Genomic DNA, 9,535 nt, shown 5'->3' with positions numbered 1-9,535 from the left:
TGGTCTGCATGTTCATATATGGACACAATGTTCATCCTCCTTTCTATCTGCCTGTTGGTCTGCGTTTTCATATGTGTTTGTCTGTTCAACCTCCTGTCTATCTGCCCTTGGTCTGCGTGTTCATATGTGTTTGTCTGTTCATCCCCCTGTCTATCTGCCCATTGGTCTGCATGTTCATATGTGTACACAATGTTCATCCTCCTGTCTATCTGCCCGTTGGTCTGCGTGTTCATATGTGTTTGTCTGTTCTTCCCCCTGTCTATCTGCCTGTTGATCTGCGTGTTCATTTGTGTTTTTCTCTTCATTCTCCTGTCTATCTGCCCGTTGGTCTGCGTGTTCATATGTGTTTGTCTGTTCATCCTCCTGTCTATCTGCCCGTTGGTCTGCATGTTCAGATATGGACAGAATGTTCATCCTCCTGTCTATCTGCCCATTGGTCTGCATGTTCAGATATGGACAGAATGTTCATCCTCCTGTCTATCTGCCTGTTGGTCTGCGTGTTCAAATGTGTTTGTCTGTTTTTCCCCCTGTCTATCTGCCTGTTGATCTGCGTGTTCCTATGTGTTTGTCTATTCATCCCCCTATCTATCTGCCCATTGGTCATCGTGGTCATATGTGTTTGTCTGTAAATCCCCCTGTCTATCTGCCCGTTGGTCTGCGTGTTCATATGTGTTTGTCTGTTGATTTTCCTGTCTATCTGCCCATTGGTCTGCGTGTTCACAGGCGTTTGTCTGTACATCCCCCTGTCTATCTGCCCGTTGATCTGCGTGTTCCTATGTGTTTGTCTGTTCATCCCCCTATCTATCTGCCCATTGGTCGTCGTGGTCATATGCGTTTGTCTGTAAATCCCCCTGTCTATCTGCCCGTTGGTCTGCTTGTTCATATGTGTTTGTCTGTTGATTTTCCTGTCTATCTGCCCATTGCTCTGCGTGTTCATATGTGTACACAATGTTCATCCTTCTGTCTATCTGCCCGTTGGTCTGCGTGTTCATATGTGTTTTTCTCTTCATCCTCCTGTCTATCTGCCCGTTGGTCTACGTGTTCATCTTTGTTTGTCTGTTCATCCTCCTGTCTATCTGCCTGTTGGTTTGCGTGTTCATATGTGTTTGTCTGTTCATCCTCCTGTCTATCTGCCCGTTGGTCTACGTGTTCATCTTTGTTTGTCTTTTCATCCTCCTGTCTATCTGCCCGTTGGTCTACGTGTTCATCTTTGTTTGTCTGTTCATCCTCCTGTCTATCTGCCTGTTGGTCTGCGTGTTCATATGTGTTTGTCTGTTCATCCTCCTGTCTATCTGCCTGTTGGTCTGCGTGTTCATATGTGTTTGTCTGTTCATCCTTCTGTCTATCTGCCCGTTGGTCTGCGTGTTCATATGTGTTTTTCTCTTCATCCTCCTGTCTATCTGCCCGTTGGTGTGCGTGTTCATATGTGTTTGTCTGTTCATCCCCCTGTCTATCTGCCCATTGGTCTGCGTGTTCACATGCGTTTGTCTGTAAATCCCCCTGTTTATCTGCCCGTTGGTCTGCATGTTCATATGTGTACACAATGTTCATCCTCCTGTCTATCTGCCCATTGGTCTGCGTGTTCATATGTGTTTGTTTGTTCATCCTCCTGTCTATCTGCCCGTTGGTCTGCATGTTCATATATGGACACAATGTTCATCCTCCTTTCTATCTGCCTGTTGGTCTGCGTGTTCATATGTGTTTGTCTGTTCAACCTCCTGTCTATCTGCCCTTGGTCTGCGTGTTCATATGTGTTTGTCTGTTCATCCCCCTGTCTATCTGCCCGTTGGTCTGCGTGTTCATATGTGTTTGTCTGTTCTTCCCCCTGTCTATCTGCCTGTTGATCTGCATGTTCATATGTGTTTTTCTCTTCATCCTCCTGTCTATCTGCCCGTTGATCTGCGTGTTCATATGTGTTTGTCTGTTCAACCTCCTGTCTATCTGCCCTTGGTCTGCGTGTTCATATGTGTTTGTCTGTTCATCCCCCTGTCTATCTGCCCGTTGGTGTCATGGTGGGAGGTAGTACCCGGTGGGTACACCAGAGGGCCGAGGATCATTAGTTCCACCTGTTCCTCATTAACTCCTGGGGAATTACCTTCCCCAAGAGTATTTAAAGCCAGTGCTGAATCCCTTCAGTTCTTTTGTGTTCAACATTCGCACTTGCACAAAGCCGGTAAGACGCCAGGTAGACTCTGTACTGGTTGAGTCAGGTACGGTGTTGGTTATTTATCAGACCTCTCTGAGACTACCAAAAAATAGGTAAGGAAGGCGCTCGGTTGTGGTGTTTGTTCACCGACGCCTTCCTGATAGGTTTTCATTTCTTCCTTTTTGTTTGGGGCTCGTGTGAGCTGGTGGTAGAGGGACGTTGTCCCCAGTATTGTATTTTAGTTTGTATTTTTCTTCCTGAGCTGCGCCTCATGGGTTTTTGTTTTGTGCCTTGCGGTTTTTGCTAGGTTGTACTTTTATTTGGGAAATTCCCTATTGTTACTCACAGTGCTCACTTCCCAGCACTATATCTGGTTTGTGTATTCGGCCTGTTTTCTGAGGGTTGTTTTTATTTTCTTCAGCCGTTTTTTGGGCTTAATTTCCGTTCTTTCCAATTACCGCCTACGGGTTAGTTTCTGTTCCTCCCTGTGTCCCAGGAGAAGGTCTTATTGTTGTATACCACTTTCTGTATTGTGAGTTCGCCTTCAAGGGTCGAACCTCAGTCGCTACTGGTCTGCATGTTCATATATGGACACAATGTTCATCCTCCTTTCTATCTGCCTGTTGGTCTGCGTGTTCATATGTGTTTGTCTGTTCAACCTCCTGTCTATCTGCCCTTGGTCTGCGTGTTCATATGTGTTTGTCTGTTCATCCTCCTGTCTATCTGCCCGTTGGTCTGCATGTTCATATGTGTACACAATGTTCATCCTCCTGTCTATCTGCCTGTTGGTCTGCGTGTTCATATGTGTTTGTCTGTTCATCCTCCTGTCTATCTGCCCGTTTCTCTGCATGTTCATATGTGTACACAATGTTCATCCTTCTGTCTATCTGCCGGTTGGTCTGCGTGTTCATATGTGACACAAGTCACTCTTTCCACACTTTATGATTCTGTTTACTATTCTTTTTTTCATTTATTGTTATTTTAGTGACTGTCTGTTTTTATTTTTTACCCTCCCCTCAAAGGCTTCGTACTGTTTTCTTCCGCCTCTCCCTCTCCCGCTCTGAAAATGACCAATGAATATATGTTTGTTTTTGTATTTTTAAAAATAAAGTTGATTTCCCAAGAGGGGAATTGCAGGGTGGTTGCGGGAATATAAAAAAATAAAATAATAATAAAATAAAATAAAAATAAAGACATGTAGTAATATTACTATGATCGTTATAATTATTACATGCTGATGATCGCATGTATGTGTGGATGGATATAAAGTGCAGGAATAGTACTTGTTTGAGCAAATACTAATAACATTACAAAGTGAGGTTAATGTTTGCTCATGTTTCCTATTCTTGTACCATCACAAAACTGAATGAATGAGGTTTCAGAAATTAAGATCTGTTGTATGTTTGTTGTCTATGTGGTGTTTTCATATTTTCCCACACATATTTAAATCAAGGCTTTATGAAGTATTGAAGTAATTAAAGTTATTTAAGGTGATTAAGTAATTAAGAGCAGAAATCTTTGTCTTCCTCTGGGCCTTCCTCTGGGCCTGTTTCACGAAGCAGTCATACCGAGTTAGCTGGATGACTGCACAGAGTAAAACCCAGAATGGCTCTTTTTACTTCAGCCCATGTTCCTGATTTGGGAGGGTTCATGGCAGTTATCCAGCTAACTCAGTAATCCTGTCTTGTGAAACAGGCCCCTGGAGTAAGAGACAACTCTGAAAAGCAACCCATATTTCTGGAGACTAAATTGAACCTGATGTCCTTAATAATCTTGTGTGAATAATCACCAAAGATTAATCCTGCATTTGTTTATTGGATTTAGCCGTTTTCACATTGAACAAACAAATAACCTGACCAACAAAAAGTATAATTTCTGAAAGCAGTGCATCAACTCAAGATTGTATTTGAGCAAATAATGACAATAACTTAAAAGCACTCCAAAAGTATAAACAATGGAGTGTGGCCTGTGTGCTCATTTACAGTTTTTGCCGATTGCTTACACACTGAAAGTGAATGCTTCGACAAAAGCATCAAAACCTTAACATGTGTAACCATGCCTTAAACAAAGGCAAACATTTTTTCTTTGCACATCATTTGCAATTCTGCAACACACTTCTTGCAAAACACTACACGCCGTTTCCTACATTAGACACTTTGAAATATCTTGCAATCATCGGAAAAACACCTCTATTCAAAATGCAAAACATACCTGAAATGTATGTTTCCAAACACACATGAAAACACTTAAACGCTAATTGAACACCAATCAGTCTGAGCCTTAGCACTCCAAATAGACCTCAGGTATGCTCACCTCTTTTGTGAGAACTTTGCAAACAAGAAGGCAGTGAGAGGAAGAGGAAGAGCAGTAGGAGGATGACAAAAACAAGAACAGAGAAGGGGACCAGGCAATAGACAGAGACATATTTCTGATGATATTATGGCCACATTGGTGGACCATGTCACAAATCATGATGAAGGAGGCTGAGCAGAGAGTCCAGCCCAACCTGAGTCACTACACGGTAACATCCACAATACAGACATTTAGACTGGAGAACTGGTGTGCCTTCAACTTTATACACAAGACTGTACCAATTGAATTGTTGCACATCATTCTGCATCACAGGACAATACAATGTAGTCTTACAATATCAGGTCTGAGCTCCTCAAAGAAATAGGTATAGTGCAGTGAAGTACATGTAATCCCGTTTTGAAGTTACTGTGTTACGACCTCCTGAGGCTGGAAGGCAACATCTGTTCACCCATGAAGGGGAACTGGTCATTGTCACTAGTGTTGGAAAACCACAGCATCCGCCTACATTAACTACGAGAGCAAATCATCGCAGATCACACACCATTCCATAATCTGAACCGTGTCAGTATACAGTGCATCCAGAAAGTATTCACAGCGCTTCACTTTTCCCACATTTTGTTATGTTACAGCCTTATTCCAAAATGGAATAAATTCATTTTTTTCCTCAAAATTCTACACACAACATCCCATAATGACAACATGAAAGAAGTTTTTAGCAAATTTTAGCAAATTTATTAAAAATAAAAAACTAAGAAATCACATGTACATAAGTATTCACAGCCTTTGCTCAATAATACACCTTTGGCAGCAATTGGTAAATGGTAAATGGCAGGCATTTATATAGCGCCTTTATCCAAAGCGCTGTACAATTGATGCTTCTCCATTCACCCATTCACACACTGACGGCGATTGGCTGCCATGCAAGGCCCCGACCAGCTCATCAGGAGCATTTGGGGGTTAGGTGTCTTGCTCAGGGACACTTCGACACAGCCCGGGCGGGGGTTCGAACCGGCAACCCTCCGACTGCCAGACGACTGCTCTTACTGCCTGAGCCATGTCGCCCCACAATTACAGCCTGAAGTCCTTTTGAATATGATGCCACAAGCTTGGCACACCTATCTTTGGGCAGTTTCGCCCATTCCTCTTTGCAGCACCTCTCAAGCTCCATCAGGTTGGATGGGGAGCTTCGGTGCACAGCAATTTTCAGATCTCTCCAGAGATGTTCAATCGGATTCAAGTCTGGGCTCTGGCTGGGCCACTCAAGGACATTCACAGAGTTGTCCTGAAGCCACTCCTTTGATATCTTGGCTGTGTGCTTAGGGTCGTTGTCCTGCTGAAAGATGAACCGTCGCCCCAGTCTGAGGTCAAGAGTGTTCTGGAGCAGGTTTTCATCCAGAATGTCTCTGTACATTGCTCCATTCATCTTTCCCTCAATCCTGACTAGTCTCCCAGTTCCTGCTGCTGAAAAACATCCCCACAGCATGATGCTGCCACCACCATGCTTCACTGTAGGGATGGTATTGGCCAGGTGATGAGCGGTGCCTGATTTCCTCCAAACATGACGCCTGACATTCACGCCAAAGAGTTCAATCTTTGTCTCATCAGACCAGAGAATTTTGTTTCTCATGGTCTGAGAGTCCTTCAGGTGCCCTTTGGCAAACTCCAGGCGGGCTGCCATGTGCCTTTTACTAAGGAGTGGCTTCCATCTGGCCACTCTACCATACAGGCCTGATTGGTGGATTGCTGCAGAGATGGTTGTCCTTCTGGAAGGTTCTCCTCTCTCCACAGAGGAACGCTGGAGCTCTGACAGAGTGACCATCGGGTTCTTGGTCACCTCCCTGACTAAGGCCCTTCTCCCCCGATTGCTGAGTTTAGACACTCAAACCACCCTGTCTGGCACCAACAATCATCCCACACTCAAAGTCCCTGAGATTAAATGTTCAGCCTTGACTGAGTCTTCTCAGGTTCTGTCTCTGAATTAGCACGGCTGATGTTTGTACATTATTCCATTGCTGTGGTGCATAATCAGGGATGGTTCAATTTTAACCGTTTGTTTTATGCTGATACTTATATGGGTTACATCAAAGATTATATTTTTTCTATCCTTCCTATGTCTTTTCTATCCATAAATCACATGACCTTCATGTGCCATTAGCCACATTATTATCTCTTCATCACTCTTTGCTTGGCTGGTTGAAGTTATGAAATTATTTGGTGCCTTTTAATTGAAATGTGTTTTTCTTTGTGAATCTGATATATTTCACCAGACACATTTGAACATTTATTAATTGGCATTATCGCAATAAAAATAAATGTTTAATTTCATTTTAACTTCATGAACACTTCCTGTATTTTGCTCACTGCCTTGAACTGAGCTGCCACTAGATGGAGACAAATCTAATTAACGTCGTATCAACTGAAATGTGACGTTTATGGGTAAACTTTGAGGGTGAAACTGGCTGCTTCAGCAGTTGTTAAACTTTACCAGAGTAGCCTTATGACCATCACAATATAATGGGATTTTGTAGACTGTCAAATACAGTACTAGCAAATAAGCACCCAAATTAAACTGGCAGCTTTATGGGGTGGATTTGGTTTAATGAATGCAGGTCAGATTTGCCAAGTCAGGTTTGGCTTTCTTCAGTTGTGTGTAAATGTGTTTTGTTGCAGTTTTGGGACCTGTTTCTTTTTTCTTTTCTTTTTTTTTTTTTTGCTATATTTTGTTGCTTGTCCTTTATTAGTTTTTAGGACTTTTTAATGAATGACATTTTTCTTTTACCTATATATATATTATTATTTTTTTTTTTTTCCCCTGCCTCACACTTTGTTAAACTGTTTTTGTCTATATTGTTTGTTTCTATTTGTTATTTCTCTTTCTCTTTTGCCTCTGTAGTCTTTTCATATAAGCATAAAAGCGAACACACACACTCTCACACACTCACTCCCACACATACACACACTCATACACTCACAAACACACACACACACACTCACATACACACACACTCTCACACACACACACACACACACACAGTCTGATATGGAGCCGGTCTCTAGAACTGAGAGCCCATTAAAAATTGACGTGCCCGCTCTCAGTGCTGCTGCCATCACTGTTGGGGAGATGCGTCTCACACACTCACACACATTCTCACACACACAATCACAGACACACTCATACACACAAACACACACACACACACACTCACTCACATACTCTCACTCACTCACTCACGCTCTCACTCACTCACACACACACACACTCACATACTCACACACACACACTCACACACACACTCTCTCTCACACACACACTCACACACACACACACAGTCTGATATGGAGCCGGTCTCTAGAACTGAGAGCCCATTAAAAATTGACGTGCCCGCTCTCAGTGCTGCTGCCATCACTGTTGGGGAGATGCGTCTCACACACTCACACACATTCTCACACACACAATCACAGACACACTCATACACACAAACACACACACTCATACACTCACAAACACACACACACACACACTCACACACACACACACACACACACACACACACACTCATGCACACATGCAAACACGCTACACAAATTCCATCACATACACCATTCAGCACAGACAGGGCTCTACGATCACAGACAGGGCTCTACGATCACAGACAGGGCACAGACAGGGCTCTACAATCACAGACAGGGCTCTACGATTACAGACAGGGCTCTATAATCACAGAGAGGGCACAGACCGGGCTCTGCGATCACAGACAGGGCTATATAATCACAGAGAGGGCACAGACCGGGCTCTGCGATCACAGACAGGGCTATATAATCACAGAGAGGGCACAGACCGGGCTCTACAATCACAGACAGGGCTCTACGATCACAGACAGGGCTCTACGATCCAGGGCTCTACGATCACAGACAGGGCTCTACGATCACAGACAGGGCTCTACGGTCACAGACAGGGCACAGACAGGGCTCTACAATCACATGCCATGCCTGTAGACAGGGCCTCAGGATGGACCTGAGCAGCTCTTGTGCCGCCTTGTTGTATGAATGGCGGGACTTGAGTCTATTTAGAGGCAGCACTGTTGTGGTGGTGCAGGATATGCCAGTCATGTCTCCGGGCTTTCCTTGCTAGGGTGAGGGTAGCAGCCTCTCGTCGGAGGCCGGCCGGGGCAATTCCTGCTAGTCCTGGCAGGTGGAACACGGGGTGGGCTTCAGGCAGCCAGTTATGGTCCGAAGAGCGTTGTTTATAGCTATGTCGACCTTCCTGGCATGTGGGCTTCTGCACCAGGCTGGGGCACAGTATTCAGCTGCGGAGAAGACCAGGGCTTGCGTGGAGATTCGGATGCACCCCAGCTAGTACCGGCGAGACGTCGGCTCTACGACCACAGACAGGGCACAGACAGGGCTCTATGATCACAGACAGGGCACAGACAGGGCTCTATGATCACAGACAGGGCACAGACAGGGCTCTACGATTACAGACAGGGCTCTACAATCACAGACAGGGCACAGACAGGGCTCTACGATCACAGACAGGGCTCTACGATTACAGACAGGGCTCTATGATCACAGACAGGGCACAGACAGGGCTCTATGATCACAGACAGGGCACAGACAGGGCTCTACGATTACAGACAGGGCTCTACAATCACAGACAGGGCACAGACAGGGCTCTACGATCACAGACAGGGCTCTACGATTACAGACAGGGCTCTATGATCACAGACAGGGCACAGACAGGGCTCTACAATCACAGACAGGCACAGACAGGGCTCTACGATTACAGACAGGGCTCTACAATCACAGACAGGCACAGACAGGGCACAGACAGGGCACAGACAGGGCTCTACGATCACAGACAGGGCACAGACAGGGCTCTACAATCACAGACAGTCACTTCTGTAGTGCAACAAGCTTCCCCAGTTCTCCCTCACCTCACTGTACATTTTCATGGTTACATTTTAGCTCTCATACAAGTGTTACATCTGTTTGCTTGGATTCTAGCAGTTATTTTAAAAGGTCAGAACCAAAACACTCTTTTTGAACAAGAAGGAAGATAGAATTACAAACTACACG

This window comes from Conger conger, chromosome 8 (genome assembly GCF_963514075.1).
Source record: "Conger conger chromosome 8, fConCon1.1, whole genome shotgun sequence".
Lineage (NCBI taxonomy): Eukaryota > Metazoa > Chordata > Actinopteri > Anguilliformes > Congridae > Conger > Conger conger.
Note: the sequence above shows the minus strand (reverse complement) of the source record.